We start from the raw sequence: 13,755 nt of genomic DNA, 5'->3' as shown, positions 1-13,755 counted from the left end.
ACATGTACATATGTGTTCATCAGCAGCTAAAACATCATTGTAACATTCAAAATGTTGTCATTGTATTAAAACACTGCAAAAACCTGCTACAAATACAACATCTGCAGAAACATTTAATCCTTAAATTACAAGAGATCAGTAGCAAGGCAAGTATTCATGTACTTAGTCTTTGAGGCTTAACTTTATTTCCATTAATTACAAGTATATATCTGGTTTGGGGGGGTAGTAAAGAGAAAAGAAAATTATTTGGGACAGATTTTTTTTACTTCCAAAAGAAGATACTTGTCTAAACTTTGATGAAGAATTTTTTGTTATTGTTGAACAGAGGTTCTCTGTTCAGAGCTGTAGTTGCAATGAGACCTGAAGGCAGAGCTGTGGTTTTGTCAGGTATCAGTTGGTCACTGGTGGTGTGTGCTCTTCACTACCACAGGTTTAATGCTTCAGTAGAAATACAAAAGTAAGAATCCAAGGGGTGTGTTTCTCTCAGGGATACAAACATGGTGTGACAGAGAGAAAAATGTTCCCTTCTTTGTGTCTGTGACAGATTAACCTTCAAAGGAGCGTTACTGTCAAATAAAACACTTGATGTTTTACTAGATCTTTGTATTTATCCTGAAAAACTGATTCCAACTGTTCCTGTTGGATCTCTCCACTTGTCAGTCAGGTAAGAGTCTTATTTCTGTGTTAGATGCTCAGGGACTTTATGGCCCACGCTGACAAGAGGGAGACATCTGCTTGAGCTTGGCTTCTCTGAGCCCTGCTCTCAGACTCTCAGGATGCCTTGCCTGAAGGAATAATGACTGGAAGCCAAGAATTGTGGAAAGGGAGCATAATTATAGTTTCTGTTTGGGTTAAGCAAACTTAATTGAGCATTTTCTGAAAGAGAAAAACAGCCTGGTTCTTCCCTCTGGTGAGCTTTTTGAACTGAAAACAAGGGCAGAAGGGGAAATGTCCATGTGCAATGTTTGAAAGGGCCCTGGGCAGCAGGTAAGTGGGTCACAAAGCACACTGCTCATGCCTCCCTGCTGGAATCCCGGAGCCAATCCTACAGGAACTTGGTCTAGAGTGGGTTGATCACTTCAGGCTGACTTTGTACTTCTCTCAAATCAGCCCAAAGGTGCTGCCTGCGGAAATAGTTCTTCCTGTGGAAACAGTTCCTCCTGTGGAAGCAGTTCCTCCTGTATAACAGTTCCTCCTGTGGAAACAGTTCCTCCTGTGGAAACAGTTCTTCCTGTGGAAACAGTTCCTCCTGTATAACAGTTCCTCCAGTGGAAGCAGTTCCTCCTGCCTGCAGTGCCTTAGCGAGCAGCCCCCTGCTCTGAGCTCCCGCGGGGGAGCCTTTCATGTGCTCTTTTCTCTTTTGTCCTCTCTGACTCAGACTTTGCTGCTTTGAGGTGGCTCTTACATCACTCCTTCATTCTCCACAGCTCTGTGGCGTTTTTCTCAACAAACAGAATTTCCGTTTCAGCTCGTTATCGGATAATCTCTGAATTTGTACCTGCAGGACCGGGCTTGGCCAGATGATGTCACCTGAGTTTTGCAAAAGGGTTGCCGTGTTATGAGCAGCCTCTCTCACTCTTATGCCCATGTTCATAACATAAGTTTCAGGTGCTGTTGAAAAATGGAGAAAACCCACCTCCAATCACCTACACACACCTTAAAAACTCCATGTGATTCATTAGTACTTCCAGCTTATGAACTGGGCAATCAGAGCAAGAGTTTGATTAACTTTGATTCTTTTTCAAAAGCAAGTTTCAGTGGCCCAAGTAGCCCAAGTGGTTAAGCTTTGTGGAAAACCCTCTCCTTGTCCTGGCACTGCTGGGTACAAGGACATGCAAGTGAACCAGGAGGCACCTCCCTGTGTTTTCTGAGGAGTCTTCAGTTGCACAAGAAGAAAAGATGTTTCCAAAGCTGAGGAGATCTTTGCTCAGCCATAACCTCAGTGTCTGGCTCCTGCTGTGGTTGTGCAGCTCAGGCTGTAGGTGCCACAGCTGCCTCTATGGCTTGGGTTCCAATGTTTTCATTTGGACAAACTTCCAGCCTGGAAATGGCACTGGAATGCTCCTGGAGGACCTTGCTGCTGGCAGGAGGGGGAGATAAACTGTTGGTCTGGTGTTCACAGAGATCTCACTTCAACCTTATTGTCAGATGGCACTCTTTACTAAGACAAGGATTTAAGAAATAAATCAGTCTTTGGTCTGTTTGGTGGTAGAGGTTTTTGGTTCACCTACCCCCACCCCCACCCCCCTTTTTTTTTTCCTTTCTTTAATCTGCAGGTCTTTTTTTTTTGGACACTGCACTACAGTGTACCAAAACTTACATCTCTTATGTATTCTTGCTGTTGCTTTTTCTCCACCCCCCACTTCCTCTTCCCATTATTCCACGGTGTTTCATTTTCTATTGATTGTTCTGGGCAAGTGCTTCAAGAAAAAGGGGCCACGTTGCATTTTTAGAGCAATATGGGAAGGGAGATGTGACTTTGTTCCACACACAGCAGGTGAGGGAATTCTAGAGTGTGACAGGCCGTGCTGTCAGGCAGGTGCCAAGGTGGGTGATCCCACAATCCCACAGAAAACCTGCTGCTACAGCAAGGTGGCAAAACACAGCAAGTAACACCCATCTGGAGTGCTGGGGGGTAGAGTAATCACCTTGTCCTCTTTATTGTCACAGATCCTCTTCATAGACCAACTTTATCTTCTGTGTAATCCCAACTTCAGCCTGGGATTTGTCTGAGTCTCTGTTTCCAAGCACTTGCCATGAAAAATAAAATAAAATAAAATACTGGTGACTCAACTGAAAGGTGAAGGTGATGGGCAGTAGTGGGGCAGGGCAAAGCTGTGGTGTCTGGGTTACAGAGCTGCTCCTGCATGGACTTGCTCCACCCATGGCCTCAGGTCAGGTTCTGAGCTCAAGCTCATCTGATGTACTTGCTAATCAGAACTTTTCTGTGCTCTCACTATTAAAAGTGAAATCTAGTCATTTGGCTGGATTTTCAGAGAAACTAGGCCGTGATTAAAATCTTCAGTGTTGGGGCTCATGTTGCATCACCTGATTTTTAACAAAACACAATAGTTTTCTCTTACTGTTTGCAGGCATATGTAAAACAAATAAACCAGTGCATCCCTCCCTAATTCTGATTTTGCCATGCTTTCAGAGCCTTACTGTTTGCCAGGGGTTTGCTTTGCTGTGATATCCCCTGTGAACCCCCAGGGAACCTTCCTAAGAGCTTTCATTTGCAGAGCTCAGTCGATGAATAAGAGATGATTGCTGTATTTTGTAAACTATGATAACAGCAAACAGTAAAATCCTTACACTGCTGGAAACATTATTGATTTATTTTTATTATGACTGTTTATAGCAAGCCCTGTGTCTTTGAAGTCTTTGGCTGCAGGAGAAGAGATGGCAGCAGTCAATAATCTGAGTTTCTCTGGTGACATTACAGGGAAGAAAGTGTAGAACTCTCTGTAAAACCACAGGAACAATGTGTTGTTCCACAGGAACACGTTGCTGCCCTTCTGTGGCCATGTTACAGAAAGGAAAAGGGCCTTCAATTTGGGCTTCAATTTCATTTTGATTCCAGTTTCTATGTGGTTTTCCAAAAGTCAGTGTACTTGGTTATCTTCATTTCCTGTTCTGGAGTGCAAGTTAATTTTGAAATGGCTTTTTCATTTTTCTTTTCCTTTTTTTTTTTTTTTTTATTTTTCCCCAGGCAGGCTTTTAGAGGCATTCTAGTGTCATTCTAGTAATAAATATTCCTACCTGATTCACCTGCCAACTCATCTTTTATTCATCCTGCTGATGAAAACAATCTCCCAGGAAACTTCTGTTGCTGAGAGAGTTCAGAAACTTTCCGGTTATGGATGTAAGTGATCCTTTTTCTTCAGCTTAGTGTCAGAATTTTGTATTACTTTTTAACCCATTTTTGAAGAAGTTAACAAGTTCTGATGTTAATGAGAGCAAGAGGGAGAATTCAACCCAGTAAATGTAGCAACAGGTGAACCTGTTCTTATTTTATGTTCTTATTTCAAAGTGCCCAGGTGGTACCTCTTTATTAAAAACCAGCAAATAGCTGAAATCAAACAGCTCTCATCAAGTTGTGTTCTGCAAATATGTTTTGTAAAAACTGTCAGTTGTTGCAGGAGCCTACACATCTAGATAAAAATATAACAAAATGACTAAATACATTTGAAACAGGTTGGACTATTCACCAGACCAACTGATTTATGCAGCTGTATATATATAATATATATATACATGTGTAGCTAAAAAAGAGCCAGAACTGTAGGCAAGCTGGTACCTGGATAGTCACAAGCACAAGGATCTTCCTGTTTAAATACATTTTTGTGATATGACAATGTGATTTTTATGCTCTGTGAAGAAAAAGGAGAGGTATAATGTGCATCCATTTAAACTTTGATTTTTATCTATGGAGGTTTTCTGTACTTGACTAGGTGAAGATTTAGCTGCTTTAAGAGTTTTCCCATGGACTTAGAGGTGTGACTGTCTCTGGTGTGTTCCTTAGGGACATATCAAAGGCTGCTCTGATTTTTCAAGGTGGTGTTGAATTAAAGCAGGTGTTGCACTGCTCAGTGGGATTGTCCTACCAGCAGAGTAGAAACAAAGTAAATGCCCCCCTCTAAAAAAAATCACAGGATTTTTGGTTCCCTGGCCTGGAGTAGAAAATACACTGTTGTGCTCTCCCTTGAGTTCAAAAGAGATTTCACTGCCACAACATCCTGGACTTGGTCAGAGCCAAGTGACCTCTGCTTGGAAAACTTGGGAGGAGTGGAAGTGTGACCCCCTGGAGTGCCCATTCTACACAATTTGGCTTTAGATGGGAGATCCCTGTGACTCTGATAGTTACAAATCTATATTTTCATATCTGTATAGGAGTATTTTAGCTATTGGCTGAGAGAGGATATTTTTGGTTATTGCTGACCAGTTTTTGAACTTTGCTTTTTTTTTTTTTTTTGTACAGAAATAGGTTGGATCAATAACTTATTAATAAACTATTCAAGCCCCAAGTTCTATTCATGTACACTCTCCAAACAAGAGGTATTTCCATTGTTCATTATTATGTGCCACTTCCATTTCAACCCTGAACTCATAAATCATAAATGAGCTTGAAGTATTCATTTCCCTCTTTCAGCACTACCTTTATCTAGTATTTGCTGACATGGCTCATTATAAGTTATTTTTGAGCACAGTCAGACCTTGTTTTCTGAACAGATGAATTCATTGTTGGAAAAGGCTCTATAAATAGAATTTAGGAGCCACCAAAATGAGAAATTCTAGCTCGTTAGGATCTCAGCTGGAACAGTGTGATCAGATACACAGAAATTTTGAGCTGATGAAATGAAAGCAAAGACTTCCCTAATTGGTCCTAAACCTTTAAACAACACATGGGCAATTTTTGTATTACTGTGAAGGATGATAGAAACCATCTGGAAAAAGAGAACGAAGGCAGCATACATTGGAGGGAGAGAAAGGAGAAAAGATTTGGGTAGTTAATATTAAGGAAAAAAATTAAGTGTATACAGTGAGATAAACAAATGATTCCTGGTATCTTCTGAGCTATCTTCAGGTGAGGCCTGCATAAATTTAAAGTTTTCTTAACCTCTGCCAGTCTTCCTCATATGTAAGAGGCAGATATGTCTCCTCTATCAACACCTGGTGCTGAAGTGGTGAAGTAAATTTGTGGATATGTGACTATTTCACTGTCTCAAGTAGGATTACTAATGGAAAATGCATAATCCTCTAAACTGTCTCCAGCCTCATGCAAGACTAAAGACTTACTGCATCAGCCCAGAAATATGTCCTCTGGGAACACCCCAGATAACTGTGGGCACAGAACTGGAACCCTGGGCTTGGGATGTGCACGAAGGCTTTGCTCTAATTCTTCCCTTCCCAGTAAGTTTCAAACACAGCTTGGTGCCTGTCCTAGTTTAACGAGATTACAGCTTAGAAATTAAGAAATTTCAGGTGGAAGTGTGGAAAAGAGCAGCTTTTCATTAACAAAATCTGAAGAAATAAAACAAAGTCCCAATTCCCTGGATGTGGGGGGGGGGGGGGGGGAAACCTGTGGCAACCCAGGGTGGGAGGAAGGATTCAAACCTGTGAGAGTGCCAAACCAAATCAGTTTATTATAATGAAATAATACCCCAACTAATGTCTTTACTCCTCTTTCCTTACTGAGGAACAAAGCACACAGTGCAGGGTGAACTCCCTGTGGTCCTGAGACCCAGGAAGGGACTGAGGAGGAGTGGGGACCACTTTTCTAGGATGTCTACATTTGCTATTTAAGGATTACATTGTCATAGGATCAGGGAACAGTCTGAGTTGGAAGGGACTTTAAAGCTCATCTCATTCCACCCCTTGCCATGGGCAGGGACACCTCCCACCAGCCCAGGGTGCTCCAAGCCCTGTCCAACCTGGCCTTGGACACTTCCAGGGATGGGGCAGCCACAGCTTCTCTGGCCAACCTGGGCCAGGTCTTCACCAGCCTCACAGGCAAGAATTTATTCCCAATATCCCACCTAACCCTGCCCTCTGTCCGTGGGAAGCCATTCCCCCTGTCCTGTCACTCCAGCCCTTGTCCATAGTCTCTCTCCATGTTTCTTCCAGGCCCCTTCAGGCCCTGCAAGGCCACAGTCAGGTCACCCCAAAGCTTCTCCTCTCCAGGCTGAACAATCCCAGCTCTCCCAGCCTTTCCTCACACACAACATACAAGAAAGTGCATATATTGTGAATGCAAAAAAAAAAAAAAAAGCAACAAAGGGTAGAAAGGGAAAGCAGTGAGAAAGTTTGCTGAGGTCAGACCATCTTTGAGGCAATACAAGCTGTGAGCCCTGGCAGTGTCCTGCCTCTGCACAGCTCACACTCAGCCTCACAGCACAGCCCAGCCCTGTGGAAGTCCTGGAATAATGAAATGTCTTTGACATCAGGTGTTTTTCTTGTTCACATCCAGAACTCCAAAATTAATCCACTTCTACCAAGAATTCGATCTTTGGAGAGGACTATTTAAATAGATACTTTTAGCTTCAAAAAATTTTTTGTTGGCTACAAAATTTTTTTTAAAATTTAAGACATCCAACATTTGGGTCTGGAAGATCCAGAAGACTTTGCTGTGCTCACAGCAGTGCATTAAGAACAGAAGCAGGGATGATGGCAGGACAGGGGGTTAATTTTCCCAGCTTTTTCACGTGTCTATTGGTCTATCAGGGTGATTGTTGGATTTAGTTCTTGTAGATTCACTTACACAAATGTGATGGGAAGGACGTGGGAAGGACCTGGGATTACCTGAAATCCCTGCAAGGAGTTCTATATAACTGATAGATAATCCTAAGAAGACCTTTTATTTTCCAGTAAGCAAGAACAGCCATTAGGGGAAAAAAAATAAAGAATCAAGAATTCATATTCTTATTCTGTTTTATCTCAATTCAAATGGCAAGAAGAATGAGTGCATCAATCCCACCTACCTTTTTTTCTTGTGCTTGTCGTTTCTATTGTTAACACACAGAACTTCAAAGGGATGTCTTGTCTTTCCTCACGTGTTTTTTGACACTTATTTTAGAAATCTGTCTTTCACTTCCCTAAAACAGGAAATTTCTGATGTAACTATGTAGATATATTTGACTAAGCATTTTGAGGCAGAATTAGAGTTATTAAAATAGTAACTAGTGTGTTAAGAAGTCAGAAGAAGGAAAGCTAAGGTTCACTGCATCCCCCTTTGAATTGTGCCCTGTTACAATTTTCTGTCCCTTCTCCAAACACTAAAAAAAAAAATAAAAAAAATAACCCAAACCTCCATGAAAAAACTCCACCATCCTCTCAAAACCAAGCAAGTGTGAAGTCTTTCTAAGCAGGTGTTTTAGTGTTTGTGAAGCTCAGAGGACTTGGAGACTGTAACAAAAACCTCCTGCCCAGTTCAAACCCACCACACTGACACTCAGCTGACTTGCTGTGCATGTGGGAGCCAAGCTGAAAGCTCAAAGTGACTTTTAAAAATCTATTTTAATTTTAGATTAAATTAGTGATCTTAATTACATTAGAGGTAGTGTAAGCCAGGAGTGATTAAGGAACACAAAGTAATAGAAAATCATGCAGTGACCTGGAAAATAAATTTGCTATGCTCTTCTCAAAATTGCTGGAGTATTGCATGCTTGTCTTTTGCCTTTGGTCTCTGTGGATTTGTAAACCTTGTGCTCCTTCTTACAAAGGATGTGTTGATTTACATCATGTACAATGCTTATGAAAGCAGGAGGCTAAAAATAATGTATTGCCTAATTTTTTGGAGAGGCATAACCACCAGATACATGAGGACAAGTCTCAGCAAAATGAGTGAGGAAAGGAAGTAAAATAATCCTAAAGTACAAAACATTAGTAAGAAAAATAAATTTGGGTTATTTAATAGGAAAGTCTTCATGGTGTATCTTGCCTTCTTATTTTAGTAGCTTAAATACACATCCTTAAAACATACAGACTGTTTTATATATATATATATATATATATGCTGAGAGTGGCTGCCTCTAATCAAAGTTGCCAATCCCCATTACTTCACTAATTAGCTCCATTTATCAATGCTGACCTGCCTCATTAGTCACCAGCAGCCAATATAGGATGTGCCCATCTGACTCACAGCACATTAATTGGATGCTGAGGGATGAGGGAATGTTTGCCATAAAATCAGCAGCTGCTCAGGCTGTGGTGCTGCAGGAGCCCCTCTGCCTGGGGCAGGGCTCTGAAGTTTTATGGCCCAGGGAGAGCAGGGCCCTTTCCCAGTGTGCCCCAGGAAGGATGGGATCCTGCCCCGTTTCAATCCTGGGCCAGGCTGTGGCAAAGCCCAGCTTAACTCCAGGTCAGCCCAAACTCAGCTGCTCCTTGCCCATCTCCCAGACAGCCAAGGAGCCAGTTTTAAGAAGCTGTTACATTTCATAGCCTTAAGTCTTTTAAAGATGATGATTCATGATCTTTATTCATTAATGGGCATCTGATTCATTGCTGGTTAGAGGGGAAATAGACTTTTATATTGCAGTATAATTGTTCAGATTGCTTTATAAAGACTGTGCAATTATTTCTATTATTGATGTCTATTTGGGAGATTTATCACTTGTCTGTAAAACCTGTAATGTGCCAAGTTACAGCATTAGGGCAATCTCTATCTGAAGTGATATAATGTGGTAATTTTTAATTTTTGAAAAGGTTTTTCTTTTAAAAACAAAACTTTAAAGCACTCACAGCCTTTTCATCAGCACATAGAACTCTAATTTTCATTTTAAAATAAGAAGTACAATAATGTTCTGTTGGTTTAACTAAACTGAAACGTTCAGAGTCACACGTTTCACAGGATTTTCACAGGGTAAAAATTGGAATGTTTGGAGGTAATAAACAAAATATTTCAGGGAAATAAACTGCCATTATTTCCCCCCCCTCCCATGGAAGGAATGAAAACCCTCAATTTTCTATGTAAAGACAACTCAGAACTTCCATCTGCACTTCCTAAAGTTAAATGGCTCATTCAGGAGCAGCTTAGATAAAACCAAGGTGGTAATTTTTAAAGTTTCACTGTCTGTGACTTGAGCAGCCCAGCTGAGATGGAATCCTGACAATACAGGGCCATCAGTCCTCCAGGCCACACTCATTTCATCTTAGCTTGGGAAGAAACTCAATCCCTGTGCCAGAACTGGATTGGAAAGGGGCTGATTTTTGGATCATTCCTTGTTGAAAGCTTGTCCTTTTCAAACCTCACTAACCCCACTAACCAGAGGCTGACTTGTGTTAGTGGCCATGGCATGATTTGGGGTTTGGGTTTTTTTAGTGTTAGTGCACATTTTCCTAATTTTCCTGGGAATTCCAGGGATTTAGCTGGGGTTGGGAGAGCTGAGCTGACGACCAGCACCAGCTTGTGCATGTTCTTTGGCATCTCAGGATTAAAGAAACTCATTCATTTGGGGATAATTTCGTTCATAATAATAATTTTAAAAAAATAAGGAGGAAAGCAGATCTGACACGTAACATTTATTATTCCAATAATTCGGCCCCAAATACTTTGTTAAACTTTCAGACAGTCTTTGGTAGCAGTAAGTGTTAGTTCTCCCTCACTGGACATGCCTGTTCAGAGCCTGTCACAGCTTTGGGTGTTCTGAGCTGATGGAGTTTGTGCCAATGTCACTGCAAGAGTCTGAGAACAGATCTGTCCTGGCCATGGGCACACAAAGCTTTCCCTGTTGATATGAAATGATTGCAGAAATCACTGCTCCTCCTTAGCTGCAAAATGTGTGGGGAGTGGGTGAAAACACGATGCTCAGACTGGAGTATTTGTGAGTAAAAGGAGATCTGTGAGAAGGTTTCAGACTGTCTTTAAGACCTGTTTCTGTCCCAAAGCCATAGAGTCAAGCTCAGACAGATGCTAACCAGAAACTTCTGGAGAATGGAGCAGTCTTTAAGGCAAATGATTCTTTGATGGACCTGTTGGTTATGATGTCCCCTTGCAGATATAAAACCTGTGTAACACTGGGTGTAACTGGTGTAACATCTCACTCTGGAACACGGGAAACTTCAACTGGCTGAGAAAATCCACTTACACCAGGTAAGGACTGATGGGCTGTGGTATCGTGGTTGGTGTGGAAGTTTTATTTCTGTCACCTTTGACAGGTTCTCCCTGAAGTTTCCACCTCTGGCGTTGAATCCTTGTATCAATTTGGACACTGGATTTTCATAATGTGGTTTTTTACCGTTTTGATGACAACTTTATTTCAACTTCATGTGTTTCTTTTTACTCTCCAGGACTTCTTTCCTATAACTATCATTCAGGTTTTGTAAGGAAAGAGTTCATTCACTGAGAAGGCAAAACTCCCACAAAACTGGGAGCAAAACTTCTCCCTGAGTTATGTTCAGAAGATATGACCAACTAAAGCTCTATTTATGGGGGCAGAAACCAGCTGAAGGAAGGCTTCTGGACATCCAAAATACTACTGAGGCTCTTCACAGTGTTCTCTTCCTTTTACTGGAGTCTGACTGAAAAATGGCATTTTCCAACTTTGCAGAGTTCCCACTACTTTAACAATAACTGTGAAAATGTAGCCTACATAATTTTATCTTTATTTGCTTTTACGACAATTTTCTATGCACGAATTGTTTAATATAAATACAGCTGATTGATATGAGATGTTTCATCTTTCATTATTGTCATCTGAACTAGTAATTGATGTCAAAATGGAAGTATTAGGAGGGTGGGGAAGAAATATCATATTGGTTTAAAAGGTAGCTAAAAGTATATTTATATAGCTAAACAGATATATTTAATAAATGCAACAATAAAAGATAGATATATATATATTTATATATATGTATATAAAAGTACATATAGTGTATATATATATATATAGTAGTATTTCTTTGAATTGGGAGAAAAATGCTCTCTTTTGTCACAATTTGCTCTGAGGCTTTGAGGACTGTGAATGGTTTAAAGACAAAATTAGAGAGTAACTGCAGCCTTGAATGAAACATGACTGTTTTCTACCACACTTTAGACTGGTCAAAAAGAACTGCTTTTTTGTTGGTGTCTGGGTGGGAGATAGAGGATGTGAAGATCCCTAGTTTAAATTTGTACTTTTTCAGATGCCCTCATAGCCTTGCTCTGATACTCCAGTATCAGATACCACTGATCAACTGCTTTATTTCTGTGTTCTTGTGTCTGGTGTTTCACCTCCTTAGAGGGAGCACAACGGGATTAATGAGAGAATTTTCTCTTTTACAAGGCACTGGAAATGGCAAGTGATAGGATGCATTAATCCTGCCTTTGACCAAGTGTTAAAAAGATTTTAAACACTGATTCTATGACAGGTTTTGTCTTGTTATATTTAACTCCAAACTGAGTTTCAAGGCAACAGTTGTCCATAAAAAAGAGGGAAAAGGAACAAATGGAACATAAGAGGCATGTTTTGAGTTAAAAGCATAATGAACTCGTGTTAATACACAGCTGTCAAGTAACTGCTTGTTCTGCCTGAGCACTGGTGCTTTGGCACTGCCAGAGGAGCAGGGCCATGATCTCAGCCAAGGACTCAGATATGGACTCAGGGGCTAGTGAGGGCTCTTCTGGGGCATCCAGAGCTGCCTCAGTTTTCCTGGGAACGGAGGGATGTGAGCTGTGGCTGCTCTTTGGGCTCACTTGCCTGTGTCTCTGGGAAGAGCAGCAATGCCATGATTTTTGACACTCTTTTGCTGATGGCTGTGCATCCCTGTCACTTGGGATTTCCCTTTGCTGTAGCTGTGGCTGAGCACTCCCATGTTCTGGGACTGTGGGGGGGACTCTTTGCACACAAAAGTACCAGGTAAAGTTCTGTCCATTCAGACAATCTGTCTGTCAGTGAGCAACTTTCATATACTTTTTCTTGCATGTGTTTTCAAAATTGCAGCTGAAAATGACTGGATGGTATCAGAGCTAGGCTGACTGAGTGGAATGAAAGCTTCCATTTCAGTGAGAATTTCCTGTAACCCATCTTTACACTGACTTCACCTTTTGAAGAGAAGAAACAAATGCTGTGCTACCATAAATGTCTGAAATCCTGCTCAAGTCTCCAAGCCATTTTACAGAAGGGCACCTGTCCCTCCCAGAGTGAGGGAGACTTGAATAAACTCTGTGGCTGCTACAGTCTATTTTTTGAAGCTAATTTCACAGTGAACTCTCCCCATATTTTTGAAAAACACTAAGACTGCCTTGAAGACTGAAGTGGTTTGTGTTTTTTTTTTAACTATGGATATTCTAAAATCATCTCCTCTTGAGTATAAAAATAGTAGTGCTTCAGTACTCTGCTGAAACCATTAACCAGGCTTCCCAAAGAGTTTTTAAAGCATCAAATAGCATCAGAAGCATAAAATATGAAACAGCACTTATCATACCAACCTTTAGGGTGGCTGATAACTGGTTTATGGATTATGTCCAAATGAGATTCTGGTTCCAGGGTCATTTTATGCACAGCAAGATTTTCCAGCTCTACAGCACCAGCAAAGTCTTATATTACAGCACCATATTGTTGTGTTGCAATATAAGGGCACATTTATGAATAACCACAGCCAGAATTTGCCTGCTAAAGAACAGACATTCCAGTTACTTGAACACGTGGAAATGGGGAATTAGAGACTGATCCACCAGAGACAGCAGTGTTGGGACTGGAGGTATGAAAACACACAGGCTGTTTGCTCAGGTGGTGAAAAACAAGTTACAGAAGCAGCATTCAGCTGTGTCCCCTTGGGCCACTGTGTCCCCACTGCAAGAACAGAGTCAGGCTGGAGCCAAAGCACTGGGATAGAAAAAGAGCAGAAGTAGAAGTTGTTCCAATGTAATTTGCTTTCAAAATTTGGCCAGAACGCTCAAGTAACAGTTCTAACTAGAACTAGAACAACTCTGTTTTAGTTGTGTGACTGCACATAAGAGCAAACTAGGTACCTCATTTCACTACAGTATAAATGAAGTAATTTCTCTATTTTGGGGAACTTTTTGTGTCAGTTCTGCATTTCACAGGCTGGCAGCCTACATCTCAACAAGGAGCAGGAGTGTATTGTTTCTTACACCTCCACTTAGGCAAAAGATGGCTCCTCATAAGTCTTTACAATTTTTTTTCCAAGTATATGGTGGAAATGGAAGAGCTGAACTAAATACCAGTAGGACCTGTGTTAATTGTGAGGAGAATGCCTAAACTCTCTGTGGTAATCAAAGGAACAAAGCTATCCTGGATTTTTGCTTCAGGAAGCAAA

Source organism: Manacus candei, unplaced genomic scaffold (assembly GCF_025592945.1).
Source record: "Manacus candei isolate 608988 ecotype Guabito, Panama unplaced genomic scaffold, ASM2559294v1 h1tg000065l, whole genome shotgun sequence".
Taxonomy (NCBI): domain Eukaryota; kingdom Metazoa; phylum Chordata; class Aves; order Passeriformes; family Pipridae; genus Manacus; species Manacus candei.
This window is presented reverse-complemented; position numbering follows the sequence as displayed.